The following is a 16,844-nucleotide window of genomic DNA, read 5'->3' as shown; positions in this document are numbered from 1 at the left end:
AAAATGAAAAAAACACTTCATTGGTCACCTATTCATACATATCAACATAGTAGACTGATTAGGGAATTGTACATTATTATTATTATTAATATTAATATTTATAAGGCGCCACAAGGCATCCGCAGCGCCGTACAGAGACAAACAAAATCACAATACAATGGGAGACAGCACAGTACAGTAAACACAGCAACTCAGTACGCTCAATGCACAGCTAGAGAGGGCAGGGAAGGGGGAGGGAGGATCCGCAAACGAATATACATGAATATATATGGGCAGAATAGTAATAAAAAAATAATTTAAATTATCAAGTCATTTTTGATAATCAAGGAACAGCAAGATAGTACATTTCTATCTCTCTACAAGTAATTTACCTCTGATTTAGTTACACTTTATTTAAAGTTAGGGTGAGCAGGCAATTTGCTAGAGAAACCAGCTAGTCTGCTATCTGAGTGAGGCAAGAAAGCTGCATGGAAACCGACAGACCTATCAAGTCGGACTCCGAGCTGGTCTATCAAGCAGCAGGTTTGAAAAGTGGAGATGTTGCCTATAGCAACCAATCAGATTCTAGCTATCATTTTGTAGAATGTACTAAATAACTAGAATCTGATTGGTTGCTATTGGCAACACCTCCACTTTTCAAGCCCGTCGGAAACTCGCAGCTTGATAGGTTTACCCTCAAGTGTGATAGTTAATAGATCAGCAAGCGAGGAAGCATAACAACATAAACAGCGATTTGTTTCGTGAATTCTAACAGGACAGAAATGAGCTCAGGAATGAATAAATACAGGAGTATATTTGATGAACTAAAGAGAGTACGGACATGGGTCTAGATTTCTGTGCAAGAGCAAGATTTAAAAAAAATAACCTGGTTTAAGTGTGATAAAATTATAAATGAGAAATTTTCTCCTCTGGAATAACATACAGCAATACAAATAAATAAAAACGAAGGCATGACCACCCCCCAACCCCCCCTCTAACTTGCAGTGACCTCTTTAGTCATTCTTCTGTGCTATTATAGGGGCACAGTGGCACATTCAGTGCCCAGCCTGTGCCAGCTGTGTTTACCTGTCCCCCTTCTTCCTGTATGTATTAATTCCAGGTTCCTGTCATTCATGAAAAGCACTCTGGGTACAAGTGACTGGACCCTGGCACTTACAGATAAACACTGGATTCCTGACGCTGATATATACTGGACACTAAGAGGACCAGTCTCTGGTAGCTCTGTATGTCCCGGACAATGCAGTCTGTGGCCTGTGTACATAGTGCTGAGAGCTATTCACACGTCAATGGATACCAAAAAAAAAAAGTTTAAATAAAACATAAAAAGGGAGCTGATTAATATGTCTGGTATGAGATTGTGAGGTACGAGGAAGCCATGCATTACACCAGACAGAGAAGAATGTATGCATTGCAGACTTAACACTCCATCACTGGATACACGGAACACACCACTAATTCCTGAGAATAACTGCGGTCACGTGTGTAAGTGGGGCGACAAATGAGAATCCACAGACCACCACACACACACACACACACACACACACACATCTGTGGTAGAACAGACTACAGGGCCCCATGAGAACCAGCTGCATGGGTCAGCACATAGGTTATTCAGGACTAGAAGATGCATATAGTATAAGACGACCAGCAATCTCATACCAACTTTTTATTCGTTCCCTGCAGGAAATCCCAGAGGGGAGATGAAGTGTTAGGAGGGGAGGCAGGGCGCGGTGAATATAATTATTTTGGTCCTGCCCCCGCATTGCAGTAATGCAAAATCTTCATTTTGCCACAGGGGCCAAAATTACTTGATTCACCTCTGATCGCGTCATGGAGGCTCCCATCCCACCCACATTACTAGGAAGTGAGCAAGATTCAGGAGAATGGCCTGCTCTCCTGGGAGACCTACCCAGAATTCAGGAGTCTCCCGGACATTCCGGGAGAGTGGACAAGTATGCAATAACATGACCATAAATCCCGCCCGCAAGCTCGCTGCCTAGGTGTAATCCTTGACTCACACCTATCATTTATTCCCCACATCGACTCTATATCTAAATCATGTTACATACATATAAAAAAAAAAAAAAACATTTCTAAAATACACACATATCTCACACAAGACACTGCAAAAACTTTAATCCATGCACTCATCTCCCACATCGACTATTGCAATTCCCCCCTTACTGATCTTCCCAAAGTCAGACCTACATTCTATTTTGCATGCAGAGGCTAGATTGATTTTCCTTGCAAACCGTTCTTCGTCTGCTGAGCCACTCTGTCAGTCTCTACATTGGTTGCCTGTTTTTCAAGGAATCCAATATAAAATTCTCCTACTAACATACAAGGCCATCAACAAAATCGCACCGACATACATCTCCTCACTTGTCTCAAAATATCTCTCTAATCGACACCTCCGTTCTGCACAAGATCTGCGTCTCTCATCCACTCTCATCACATCCTCCCATTCCCGGTCACAGGACTTCAAGCTGCACCCACTTTGTGGAATTCCCTCCCTCGCACAGTAAGACTTTCCTCTAGTCTTCAAACCTTCAAGTGTTCTCTGAAAACCCACCTCTTCAGACAAGCTTATAATATTCCTCAACTACCATCTTAACCTCCCTAGATTGCCCTATTACCATCCTCTACACAGCTAACACAAGACAACAACCCTCTGACCAACATTGCTGTGTGACTGATCACACAGCCCACTCAATACTTTTCCCCTTTGAATTCTAGCTGGTCCAGTGTGCAATATGATGTAGCACTTACCCTCGTGTTTCAAACTCCCACTGTCCCATAGATTGTAAGCTTGCGAGCAGGGTTCTCATACCTCTCTGTCTGTATGTATTACACAGTATTGTTTTATTACGGTTTGTTCCCAATTGTAAAACGCTACGGAATTTTCTGGCGCAACATAAATAAATAATGATCTTCCCCCACCTGTGACCCAGTTTTTACTACGAATAGCAAAATAAATCTTACTGTATTTGATCACATTAAAATCATACACACCCTATCCCCCCCCCCAATACTGCCCTTTCCTACACCCCCCCATATATTTCATCTGTTTCCCTGTATTGAGTTCTACGCTCCCTTTATAGAATAATGTTTGCAAAAAATATAGATTAAAGAACACACGTTACGGGTTGCCAACTACTACACACTTCACGTTCATTTAGTAAAACACGTGTGGCATTTGTACAGGTCAGTATAAAAAAAAAAAAAAAAAAGGATCAGAAAAAAAAAAAAAAAAAAAGGACAAACTCACAAAATTTCGCATTGGACTTAAAAACACAACAATTATTTTAGTCTAAACTGAAGAATGAGCCCTCTTATTTTCAGGCCCTAGAGAGTCATTTCCTAGCTACTGTTTGGACTTTATGCAATAGTGTTAAAATAAAAATGTGTCGCTAAAAAGTACCGGTCATCCGTAAGATTTCTGAAGAAATATCCGCAAATAATATTTTCAAAGGTTGCAAACCTCGTCTGCAGTGACGATAGGATAGGTTAGCCCTATGCCAGAGATGCATATACTCAGTCCTCAAGAGCCAGCAACAGTTCATGTTTTTTAGATTTCTTTAATCACACACACACGAGTGAATACATTTTCCTGGATCAGTAATTATCCCACCTGTTTCTATAGACCGAAATCCTGAAAACATGACCTGCTGGTAGCTCATACTTGCCAGCTCTCCCTGAATGTCCAGGAGACTCCCTGAAATAGGGGTGATCTCCCTCACTCCCTGGAGAGTCTGGCATTCTCCCTGATGCTGAGCCAGTACAAGACGTGGTTGGCTTCGCCATCTGTGGCATGATGACACAGTTCAGAAATTGTGTCCTATGTCCATGTATTGATGCCTATGGAGGTGGCCATGTTCATGGAGACCAAGATTTAATCAAAAGACTGACAGATAAGACAATATGACTTCAGTAATGGAAACAGAAATGTAAAAGACACTTCAGTCTCTAGAGATTCATTAGCTGCTTTTCTTTAACGCATAGTTGCATACTCTCCCGGAAAGTCCGGAAGACTCCGCAATTTCTGGGAGACCTCCTAGGAGAGCAGGGCAACCTCCCGGTCCTCGCCCCCGCACTGGATAAGTGGTGGTGGTGGGGGGGGGGGGGGGGGGGGCCTTAATGATGCAAATATTGCTTGCTTCATCTTAGCAATGAGATTCATCAAGCCCCGCCCCCGCACACCCACCTCCCCTGGGATCTCCCTGAAGCCAACGAGGAAAAGTTGGCAAGTATGTGGTAGCTCTTGAGGACTGTGTTTGAGCACCTCTGCCCTATGCTTAGTGGGCAATGTAATAAAGAGCATAGAGTATTACCAAGCTATAATGTTTGAGTGACACATCTCCTTGATGCAGGAATCACATTTTAAAAAACAATCTGCAATTTATCCTGATATTCTGTAAAACGTTCCAAACACCCTCTCAAAGACACCACATATAAAAACGAATCAGTCCACGGTTGACAGATTAACCATTTAAATCCCAACACGTTAAAGAACATTGGCTCTACAACTATTTAAATCAAATTGATACCACATACCTAGGATTGGTAATATATGTAAGAATGGACACGCATGTAAATTAATTGCAATAGAGCCAATTCAGCATCTGTATCTCGTGCGTGTCTGCTTTTAAAAGGCTGACCTGCTTACATCTACAAACAGATGTACCCCACCTTATTATATTGGTACAATAAAGTCATTAAGAAAGAATAATCACAATGATTGTATTATTATACATATAATTCTATCCAAGGCATCTGTTTCAAATTAGTCACAAAAGTTCTGAGGAGTGGAAAAAAACAGATAAAAGTAATAGGTTATTTATTTACACACAGGGACTGGTCTTTTAGATTCACAAATAAGCACAACAGATGTGTGAAAACTATTATAAAAAAACCACGCACGCCATGTCATCCACCTCCGCAGACCAAGGTTACGGGTTTTATCGAGCGTTTGCATTTTTTCTATTCGCCGTCTTCCGGCTTTATAATAATAGCCTCATAAAAAGACACAGAATAAAGGGATTTGGCATTTAATTATTATAATTGTAAAAGAGCTCATTCATATGTGCTGTGCGTCCTATATGTTTATTGGGGACATTGGACATCATTTTCTTTTCCAAAGTTGTAGCTGTATTTGTATTGCTACTTTGTGGAGGTTGGCTGTCCATCATCATCATCATCATTTATTTATATAGCGCCACTAATTCCGCAGCGCTGTACAGAGAACTCGCTCACATCGGTCCCTGCCCCATTGGGGCTTACAGTCAAAATTCCCTAACACACACACACAGACAGACACAAAGACTAGGGTCAATTTGATAGTAGCCAATTAACCTACCAGTATGTCTTTGCGTGGGTTTCCTCCCACACTCCAAACACGAGGAGAAAATGCAAACTCCACACAGATAAGGCCATGGTCGGAAATTGAACTCATGACCCCAGTGCTGTAAGGCAGAAGTGCTAACCACTGAGCCACCGTGCTGTCTTTCCTCGGTCAGTGAAGAAGGTGTACACTTCAAGGGCATTTTACAAAATCTGCCCTCCATCTAAAAAGCAGAATGGAGAAGGTACCTCTGCTGAAGCCCTGGCTATTACGTACATACAATCGGCCTGTACTGCCCAGGATGTGGTGCTTAGAAAAGTTTAAAAAAGGGGATGTGACCAGGTAAGCAGTCTGCAGGAACCAACAAGATGGATGCAGCCGCTATTCTGTCAGGTTCCACCTCAACAAAGACACCTTTGTACATTTCTCTGACAGCGAAGACTAGATAGATCAATTGTTGAATTACTGATATAACCAAGAGGCGGCATCACACAATATCTAAGGGGTTTAAGGGATGAAGTGATGCCTCTGGTATATCCATTGACCTGCAATGAAAGTTCACTAATTGCGTGAAATTATCAGTAAACAGACGGGTAGGTCGATGGTTGATAATCAATTGAAGGACACTCATGCCAGAATTTCAATTTCACACCAAACTAGAAAGAAAATAAATTAAATAAAAGCCAGTACCACCACATTATGTTCAGGGGTGTACTTATAATTAGGCAATTTTATTTGGCATCAAGTATAGTAGTAGCCTTGATTATCTAGTTGGAAGATCTGATCATATATAAACATATCAATATGATAAATGCACACAACACATATACAAACCCTAGTTATATGGCTACAGAAACTTCCACACCGCGTAGAAGAAACGCTCAACAACTCCAGTGCCTACGACTTACACATCTAACCAGTGATTTTGCACACAATCCACCCTGCTGTGTCATCTTCATTAACGGAAAGAACAAAACCTATAACCTTCTGCATACATACAAAATCAGTGACGTCTCTAATGCATACTTTGCATACAAGGTAAAACACAGGCAAATAGTCCAGCGCCATTCATAGGAAATATATATAAATTCTCTGTATTTTGTTTTTGGAGGTTATCACCAATGAAATGAGTTAATGTTTAAGTTCATCCATTCAAAAGAAAGGTGAGTGCGGATATTCCCTTGCCTGCTATCAGTTGGCAAGTTGGTTGAGAGTTATTGACTTGGTTCAATGTCCCTTAGTCCATTCTATAAAATAAGGTTACAGAGAGCACACACTGTGAGTATTTGGCAGGCCTGGATATAATTAGAGAATGAACATGAATGGACACAACAAAGCTTTGGTTCTATCTGGGATAACTGTGGAAACGTATACCTCGTTTCATTAATCAGCTGAGAACACACAGACGCCACGTCAAAAAAACTCAAAAACAGCCATATTTAGAAGACCTGAGTGCACCCGATCAAACGGGTATGTCAAATCCAACATTTTTTAAACGCTATCTTAAAATACGGTGGCTCAGTGGTTAGCACTTTTGCCTTACAGCACTGGGGTCATGAGTTCAATTCCCGACCATGGCCTTATCTGTGTGGAGTTTGTATGTTCTCCCCATGTTTGCGTGGGTTTCCTCCGGGTGCTCCGGTTTCCTCCCACACTCCAAAAACATACTGGTAGGTTAATTGGCTGCTAACAAATTAACCCTGGTCTGTCTGTCTCCGTCTGTGTATGTGTGTTAGGGAATTTAGACTGTGGGCAGGGACTGATGTGAGTGAGTTCTCTGTGCTGCGCTGCGGAATTAGTGGCGCTATATAAATAAATGATGATGATATATAACCTTACATCAATCTTGGCCTAATAATAATGCAAATGGAGATGTAAATATATTTTTTTAATTTAAAAATGTCTTTGGAGGGGAGATTTCGGATTTAAAAGCACAGTGGAGTCCCTAATTTTCAGTGATCACCCAAAACGTTAAAGATTCGTCCTCTGTATTTTTCGGCCCTGTAAATGCCTCAATTTGTCAACACTGAACCAGGGAACAGTAACATTAACCATTGCTCTCATTCTGTACAGTGGATGCCAGTCTGCTATCTGTTCTTGTTCTCTGGGCTTAACGTAATGAGTATTTCAAATGTAAAAAAAAAAGACATTACAACCAAGTTCAGTAAACAAGTCATGATAAGGATCATAGTATAAGGTCCGTCTGATCAGCAACTGACCTGACGTGACGGAAATCATTGTAGGGGGGGGGGGGGGGGGGGGATTGTAGTACGAGAAGGTCCGTCTAATTATTACCTCACCTGATGGAAATTATTGATGGCTGACTGCAGTATAGGGAGATCCTTCACATTGGTATCTCACATAAAGTGAAGGAAATTATGGATGGGGGATTGTAGTAAAAGAAAGTCCGTCTAGCTCGTACCGCACATGATATGATGGACATTATTTGAGAACGTTGGCAACTACGTAATGAAATGTGCCATAAATTTGGTTGTAACAAATGCTCCCAATATTTCTAGGAAACTTGCCAGGACTTTGATGCTCCTCTACTGATGAGGGCCATAGTAATTTTAAGGGGCCGATTCAATTCGGCCAGGTTAGTCTAGGAATAATGCGGCGCAAACTGTATCACCGTTAAGAAAAGTAATTAACGGTAATACAATTGGCGTTATTCCTAGAATAACATGGCTGAATTGAATTGGCACCCATGTGATGCACAGACAGGCTGCATTCTGAAGAATATTGGTTCAACCCACAAAATGGCTGCCACTGCTGTGTGTAGGCAACAAGTCCACCTTAAAGCTGTTAATTCTGCCGAGCTGCGAGACCTGGACATTGGAATGTATATTGATGTCTGTGTTAACTCTAAGGGGTATATTTATTAAACTGTGGGTTTGAAAAAGTGGAGATGTTGGCTATAGCAACCAATCAGATTCTAGCTGTCATTTTGTAGAATGTACTAAATAAATGATAGCTATAATCTGATTGGTTGCTATAGGTAACCTCCACTTTTTCAAACCCGCAGTTTAGTAAATATACCTTTAAGCATACTTGCCAACTCTCCCAGAATGCCCGGGAGATTCTAAAATTCTGGATGGGTCTCACGGACTCCCGGGAGAGTATGACAGTCTCCCGCATCTGCCCACTTTTTGCCCACTTCTTAGTGAAGTGGGCTGAATTAAATCCAAAATGCAGCGATTTGGCCCTGCGCCCCCATGAGGTAAGTACGTCATTTTGGCCCCCCAATGTAAAATGATGGAGCCCCGCCCCCTGCACGCCCACCTGCCCCTGGCAGCTCCCGAATCATACTAGTAAGTTGGCAAGTATGCCTTTAAGGGTTTGCGGCCCTGTCTTGTCGAAAACCTACCAATATCCCAAATTTCAGGTACTGAAAAATTGTGCAGTCTCACAAAAAGGAAAAAAAAAATAGAAAAAAATAAATGGCTGTGTCGTGGACATAGTCTAATTTGTCCAAATTTACTAAGAGCACTGGCGGCTGAGTAATATCACTGGTTTCTAGTGAATTAGGAGCAGGTTATTATTACTGCTACCTACTAAAAAGAAATCCTGGAGTGAGGAAAACAAATGAGCCGATGAATAATCATATAGATGAAAAGAAAACTCCTACCAGTTAATATCCTCAATACCGTGCAGAAACAAAAAAAAAAAACAACACACCATTAAAAAAAAAAAAAAAAAAACAATTCGGTGTTATGATTTCTAGGGAAACAGCTCTCAAAAAGAGAAAAAAAAAAGACAATTCAACATAATGATATTTACCTCATGGTGAGGACTTTTTCCAGTACATAAAACATATTATAATAACAGAAATATGATCAGCTTGAAAAGTACAAATGACTCATATGTATATATAATGCGGCAGGGTCTCACATTTTAGAAACTATGCATAGCTCCTCTTTTTCTTCTCTTTAACCCCCTCACAACAAACCAGAGTAGAATCTTAATTGTCAACGTAGACACTGGCGATTTAATTTGCAGTGCTGTCTTCTTTCTCCGACCGCGATTGCGCTCACACCGTTCCACTGCACATCGTATACATAAAAACCGCACCAGACTTCTGAAAAACCATGATAAGCAGGTGCCAATAAGGGGGCAAGAAACTCCAGAACACTGGGGTTTTGGGTATGATACTTGGGGGGAGTGAGGTCATTCACAAAAACAGCAAACTTTTTTATTTATTTTTAATTTGTGCCAAGTAGAACGGCTTGGAAACGTGGTAGCGTATTTCTCACTATGGCACAAGTGGACGATATAAGTCCAGTATGCAAGTAAAAAAAATAGTCATGACCTAAAACACGTCACAAATAAAATATATAATGATTGCTTTATAAACTAGACGGCTACTATCATCATCATTTATTTATATAGCGCCAGCAAACTCCGTAGCGCTTTACAATTGGGAACAAACATTAGTAAGACAATACTGGGTAGTACATACACACAGAGAGGTAAGAGAACCCTGCTCGCAAGCTTACAATCTATGGAATTGATCTACTATCATTCTTTATTGTCATACCAAGGTAAAAAAAACTTCACAAGCATATTTGAATTATAACAAAGGCTGCGTGTACATTATCATCATACATTTATTTAACACCTTTTCTACTTTAAAGGAATAAACCCTCAGAAGTCTACCTGTAACAACAAACAGATATATTATTTACACAACCTTATGTAACCTTGTTAAAAAAAACAAAACAAAACAGTAAATATAACCTTTTATAACCAACATGCTTAAAGTTACATAAAAATAGGTACAGCGCAAACACAATCTTCTCCCAACCCACCCAGTTCTTCCCAACAGTCACGACACAACGTGGAGGAACCCATTTTGTAGGCTAAACCAATGTTTGAGAGAATAATTAGTCCCTTTATTACGATCTAGAGACATTAATGAAGTATTAGGCACCGACGAATATTTTTTTTTTATAAAGAAAGTGATTTTATCACAGAAGCTGAATGATCTTTGAACTGGAATTCCTACTTATTTTAAAGTTGTTCAACCAAACGTCCATGTCATACGAGGTTTTAACATCAATAACTTATTGAATTATCATCAAACTTGGGGGGAACAAAGAGCAAAAAGGAGGCAGGGACAGATACTAAAACAAAGGGAAAGAGATGGTGGCATTGAATCCTTCCAGAGTGGAGCTATTGAGGCTCTACTAGCAATTAGGATGTGACCGATATCTGTCGGACAATGGGACTTGGGGGAGGAATGATGGAGGAGCATCCATTCAGGGGAGAGAGGTATTGTTTGGTGAGTAACGTCGCTGATTAGGCTGAAGACTTCTGTCCACTGGGCAGCTCCAGAATATATGGAGAATGTCACCAACCTCATTGCAGTTACACCAGAAGAAAAACGCCGAATGAGAGACCCATGTTTTATGGAGTTTTGCTGGTGCAAATATAACCGGTGAATTAATTTTACCAACATTTCTGTGTGGTTGAAGCACCTGGACATGAGGTAGGCCTTCAAGAATATATCCTCCCAATGGGCTACAGTAAAGTTCTTGTGTAGGTCTATTTACCATTTATATTGAGCAGGGGATTTCAGGGGTCAACTGAAGTTAAACTTCTACCAGAAAGTGAAACCAGCTTTAACGTCTCCTTTCGTCCATAGCAATGTGGGGGTTGATGTACACAAAGGTGTTGCTTGTTTAGGGAAGTGTGCCAATGTCTGATTTGGAGGTATTTGTAGAAATCATGGGAATAGATCTCCGAGCTACGTGAAAAGCAGGAATCTCTTCCCATTAGATTCGTCAGTGATGACACCTCTAGCATGCCAGAAGGAGAGACGGAGGTCAAGCTTGACTAGCACTTTTCGAGACAGGTTGGAGTTGGGGAAGATCATTCTTTGTTTCCGTAACTATCTCATAATGCTACCAAGTGTCCAGTAAGAAGTCTCCAAGCTTTAGGAACCCACAATAAATCTTCAATGGGGAAAGATGGGTTAAGGGTTTTGGTCGACCAACGTTTTCTGGTGGGGAGCGAGACATTAAACTCTCAACTCTGGCCAGAGACATGCCTACTGACATTTGGCCAGATTTGGTAAAGTAAGACCCCTCAATTGTTTGTCAAGAGTCATAAGTTTACAGCAATACGCCAGGATTTGCTTTTCCAAATGTATGAATTCATAATGGAATGGAGTTTGTCCAAGAGCGTCTACGGTAAACGGAAGATACATTATTTTAGAGAGCAACAACATTTTACAAGCAGCAAGCCTACTTAACTAGGATACATTGTAGCACATCCAATATTTAGTAAAGTTAGTAAGTTGCAACAGTTAGGGGGGGAGTAGTCGTTATCAAGTATATTTTCTGGGTGTGGAGTAATTTGTATACCCAAGTACAATTCAGAAGGTTTCCAAGTGTAGTTAAATTGATTAAGTTGTTTTTGCTTTCCTTTAGAAATGTTGATAGGGAGAGCATCAGATATTTTAGTATTTAGTATGTCAAAGGAAGCCTTGCTATATTGCTGTAACATCATGCACAGGAACAGCAGCAAGGACTCTGAGTCAGAACCAAAATGTAAAAACGTCCATGTCACACGTGGTTTTAGAATGCTGGCATATTGTAGAACAAAGCATTAAAATAAGTTCTAAAGCGCAGACAGTAAAATCAGCAAGTGAATATTGCGTCTACGATCTAGAGCAGTGTTGGCTAACCGGTGACACTCCAGGTGTTGTGAAACTACAAGTCCCAGCATGCTTTGCCAATACATAGCAGCTTATTGCTGCTGGAAGGGTATGCTGGGATTTGTAGTTTCACACCTGGAGTGACACAGGTTAGCCAACACTGCTCTAGAATAAGTAGAACTGCACTGTAGGTAGAGTTAGTCACTAGTGAAAAATAGGAACATTTCCAGGAACTGTTTTCACTTTTATTTCAGGCACCACAATTAGATTGTGAGCTCAATTGGTCAAGAAAACGGTCTGAATGTTTTCACAGGCACAGTGCTGGATAAAACGGTACACACTACATTTAAATAGATGCTTAAACTGACCGAATCTGTTAATTCATTGCTAAATATAAAACCATAACTTTTTCTCCCCCCCAAATGTCTACACAAATAGTCACTAAGACCTCACAGTCAGACGACTAAAGAAGAAAATTTTAAAAAAAAAACCCTTATGTTACTTACAGTTAAGCAAAAAGGACTTAGGTTTGTTTAGAACTGGATCCTGTCTCACGGGAATGTTCTCCGTCTATTGTTGCTGCAAGCTGCCAGTTCACATGTCAATCATAGTGCAGGAGACAGAGAAGACAGCGCACAGCCTGGACATACGCACACGGCCTGAGATCCCATTGCAATGTTTATTTTGTGATTTTTATAGTAGCATTAATCTACATTCACTGCTTGTTACAGCCCATCAAGACCTCAAGTCAAAAAGACCTGAAGTTGCAAAAGATGTGTTTGCACACAGCACAAGCTGGGTAAGCCCTGTGCATCATGCATCTAACACTAGGATACCCAGGACAAGCGTTAGTGGAAAAGGAATTTCTAAGATTATTTATTTATTAACAGTTATGTTAATAGTGCATAGATATCACACAGCACTTTACATATATGTTATTATTCACGTCAGTTCCTGCCCCCCAGTGGAGCATACAATCTATATTCCCTACCACACGGACACACTAAAATAAATTTTGTCAGGAGCCAAAAAACCTACAAAGTATATCTTTGGAGTATTGCAAGAAACTGATGCACACAGAGGAAAGCCCTGCAAACAAGTTGTGAAAATACGGGTAGGGTACATAATTGCGACAGAAGAAATGTCGGTGGGCTAATTGCAGACACGTGTATTATGCAGGCAGGTTGACAATATCTATAGTGTGATTGGCGACATGCACCATGTCTCCAATCATAATGCCGACATTAAAAGACCAATGCCAGCGGGTCCAGGGTAAAGCTGGTGGTGGTATATTTACATGGCTGCCACTGTAAGGTAGTGTCAAAAAGCATCCCAGTGACCATGTGAGTGCAGTGTATGGGGGAAAAGGGGATTGCGCTATGAATGTGCGTGTTGAGAAGAGTGGTGTTCCAAAGCAACTTGGGAAAAAGGAACAAAACAGAGAGTTTTCTAACAGGGTAGCAGAGGAGGAATAGTCAGGTGCCAGGCAGCATGGGAAGAGGACTTAGAATAGAGAAGCTGGGGATACCGCTATATATAGATCATTGCCAAGACCTCAACTAGAATAAAGTATTCAGTTCTAGAAGTCTTATCGACAGAAGTACAGAACCAAGAGAAAAAAAGGGACGGACATAAGACTATCCTAAATTTGGAAAATAACCAAGACTCAAAATAGGTAGGTTTTAGGTATAAAAAGGCAGACTAGATGGCTCTTGCCTTATATGTATATTTTTTATTTTTATTTTATTAAACCTATTTTATGTTGCCCCCTGAACAGTGTTGGCCAAAAAAGGTGCCTCGTTGCCCACACTCTGCTGCCAGCACGGCATGGATTATGTAAAGCAGACCACAGATGCAGGTTACACAGCTCCCACATTGCTATGTACTCTTCTCCACACTCCACGTAAGCTCTTTTCTCTAAATAATAATGCCAAAGGAAAGAGTTCACATGTGAACAAAGGAACTCTAGTGCTAAATCAAAATTATAGCCCAGAACACTTAAGAATATACATAAATATTTATATAAAAGTTTCCATACTTTGGGTAAAACGTGATCTATTTTAAAATGACTTGTGTTAGTGCTGGGAAGTGATCAGGCCCCCATGCTGGTTCCCGTAGTTGCTCCGAAGTTGAGTGTAGGGTCTACTAGGGAGCAGGATGTTGAGAAGGAGAATGAAATGTTGAGCGATACTCTGCAGTAATTCACTGTCACCATAGAACGGGGATTCCGTTTATGGGTCCAGAAAACTGAAATAGAGCGATGACATGCCCATAACAGTACTACTAAGATAGAACTACCAGGTGGCTTTTGCAAAGAGGACTGGGCAGCTGAGGGCGCCCATCAAGGGTGCCCATCAGAGCCACCCTGCTGCCGAGTAATGTGAAGTAGACACCAGTGTTGCTTCAGGACTTGCTCTCCTCAGAGGAGACCAGTGCAGTTTCCGTAGTGAGTAAAGAGTGACCGACACACGGTGCACAGGATTCTAAGGCTTCCCAATTCAATTCCTCTCAGAGGGGAAGCAAACTGAGGGTTCATCTCTGAGCAGGAAGGGCAGCGCATGGTACGGTGGAGCGGAATACACCACTGGCCCAGCAAGATGCGTGAATAGTTAAACTTTCCTAGAAACATCAGTGAACCCCTTCAAAAATAGCTATGAGGTCTCCAAATTTCTAGTTACGCATCCAATCACCACCATTCATGAGATGTACCCCTGACAAACTCCCAATAGTTTTGGGTATTACGAAAGTGGCCAAGTGTAGTCAATGACCATCCCCCCATATTGTTAGAGCAGACCCTGCAGTTTTCCCAAGCTGTTGGGTCATGAAAGGACTATTACGTAAGAATAGGATTGACTCCCAAAGCTTTGGAAGGAGATGGGGTTATGGGGCACAGAGAAATGCAATGGTACTGTATGTAAGCTAAACATTGCAAGCAGTGATAACAGCTTTAATGAGAGAAAATTATTCTTCTTACATTAGAGGAATCGACGAGAGAAAACAAAAAGGACATAATGACAAATAAAGCCTCAGTGATTGCACTGGTTTCCCGTGAATAGATGGCTAACCCAGTACTCATGACAATGCAGCGTAACAAGATGGCTGCCACAAGTATGTGTATGTTACAGGTCCAGGTTAAATACCAGTCAGGCTCACTAGTGAATAGCTCTGGGCTGGTAAATCCAACTTTGAGAGCATTACGTTTTCAGTAGTAGAGAGGTATAGTCTAAAACTACATAAGTATCTCTTTGTAATTTTGGTGATAAACAGAACCAACATTTTTTCCTGAGAATTTTATGTTTACTGTACACAAAGATGACAATAAACATCTGTCTGAGGCCAGAGGCAGATTTAAGACTCTCTTACAAACCATTGAGAAAAGACTTAGCAGAAGGTTTTCATCAGATGAAGAGGAAAAAAAAAATTATAATATGTAAGTTTATCTTTTGGGGATATTAAATCCAGCAGCTTATACATGCACCATTAAGAACATGCTGTTTAGTAAAACAAACAGGAGTGACACACGTAACCATTTTCCCTATTTCCACTGTAAAGCATCATAGTAAGAACGTTACTGAGCAGCTCAGGGTGCTGGCAAAGTGCTGGGAAACAAACAGAGCTTCATGCCAGCAGGGCTTAAATGACGACTTTATACAATGTTTATTAAAAGGAGAAATGACATCTTGCCAAAAGTAGAAATGGCACTCCGGCAGGAACACGCATTATCATATTAGAGTGCCAACACTCACGGGTTATCTACGCTAGTGCTGCAAACTAAAGCGGACATATTAGAATGTACACATTTTTGTGGAATTTTCCCACATCTGACCCCAGTCTCATGATCCCCAGACCTCCAGAATTTTAGGAATCAGAGGGACAGGTCAAATTTTTCCACCCAGCACTGATTTGGAAGCTGCCATAGAGTCTGCTCTGTAATTCAATCTACTTACACTGTGCGCGGCACAGAGACCACTAGAGTGCCCGGCACAGAGACCACTAGAGTGCCCCATGCACGGCACAGAGACCACTAGAGTGCCCCATGCACGGCACAGAGACCACTAGAGTGCCCGGCACAGAGACCACTAGAGTGCCCCGTGCGCAGCACAGAGACCACTAGAGTGCCACCAGGGTGTACTAAGTGTGCCACAAAAATATCCCACACTTCCACTGTCCCAAGCGGACATCTCTGTTAAAGTCACATGTGTAATCTATATTAAAAAGAAACAAAGGACATATGGACCTGACTTAGAACTCCCAAATAAGGAACACTCCAACGCCTGCATAAGTCCTGTTTATTTTTAAAACAGAATATAAACTACACAGGGCAAAATAATTAGTGTCTCCGCAGGAGGCCCCAAATACACAACAAAGGAAAGGTCCATGCTGAAATGCAGAGTTCTTTAAACAACCCACACAAGTCGAGTTCCTCACCCGTTCTCCTTTCCTAAATCAAGGTAGTCAAGGGTCAGCTGAACGCCCTTCTCTCCAAAAGGGCGGCATCAACGTCAACGCTTTTATGAAACTTCCGATAACACGCTCAGGCAAAAAGGGCATCAAGGAGCTCAGGCATTAAATCATTGGCACGCGATCCCTGGGAAATCGCTACGGAGTTCTGGAACTACTGTGACGCTTTATACAGTCTACCCAGACCCCCTGCCCAGCCTGAAAGCTTGTTTGTGTCGGAGCTAATTTTGGGATGGTCTTTGATACAATTCAAAATTAGCTCAGAGAGTGATAATTCCAGGTATATCACACTGGAGGAGACCAAGCAGGGGAGTAAAATACACCTTCTGCCCCAGGCTCAGACAACCTAACCCCTCATTATTATTATTATAATCCGCCAAAAAC

The 16,844-nt window shown here is 41.3% G+C and overlaps 1 protein-coding gene across 4 annotated transcripts in view; it reads right to left on the bottom strand.

The window, feature by feature from the left end:
* The window catches only part of GRK4 (G protein-coupled receptor kinase 4), a 161,736-nt gene that overhangs the window by 59,800 nt on the left and 85,092 nt on the right, over window positions 1-16,844 (bottom strand). Inside the window, exon 1 of one of the 4 annotated variants that reach the window (XM_075194345.1) lies at window positions 12,506-12,665. The exons of the other annotated variants lie outside the window; for them this stretch is intronic. The gene's annotated coding sequence lies outside the window, so the exon portion shown is untranslated. Of the gene's footprint in view, window positions 1-12,505; window positions 12,666-16,844 lie in introns of those variants that run through there. 4 annotated transcript variants of the gene reach the window in all.

The sequence above is a fragment of the Mixophyes fleayi genome, chromosome 1 (genome assembly GCF_038048845.1).
Source record: "Mixophyes fleayi isolate aMixFle1 chromosome 1, aMixFle1.hap1, whole genome shotgun sequence".
In the NCBI taxonomy this organism is placed as follows: domain Eukaryota; kingdom Metazoa; phylum Chordata; class Amphibia; order Anura; family Limnodynastidae; genus Mixophyes; species Mixophyes fleayi.
This window is presented reverse-complemented; position numbering and strand designations above follow the sequence as displayed.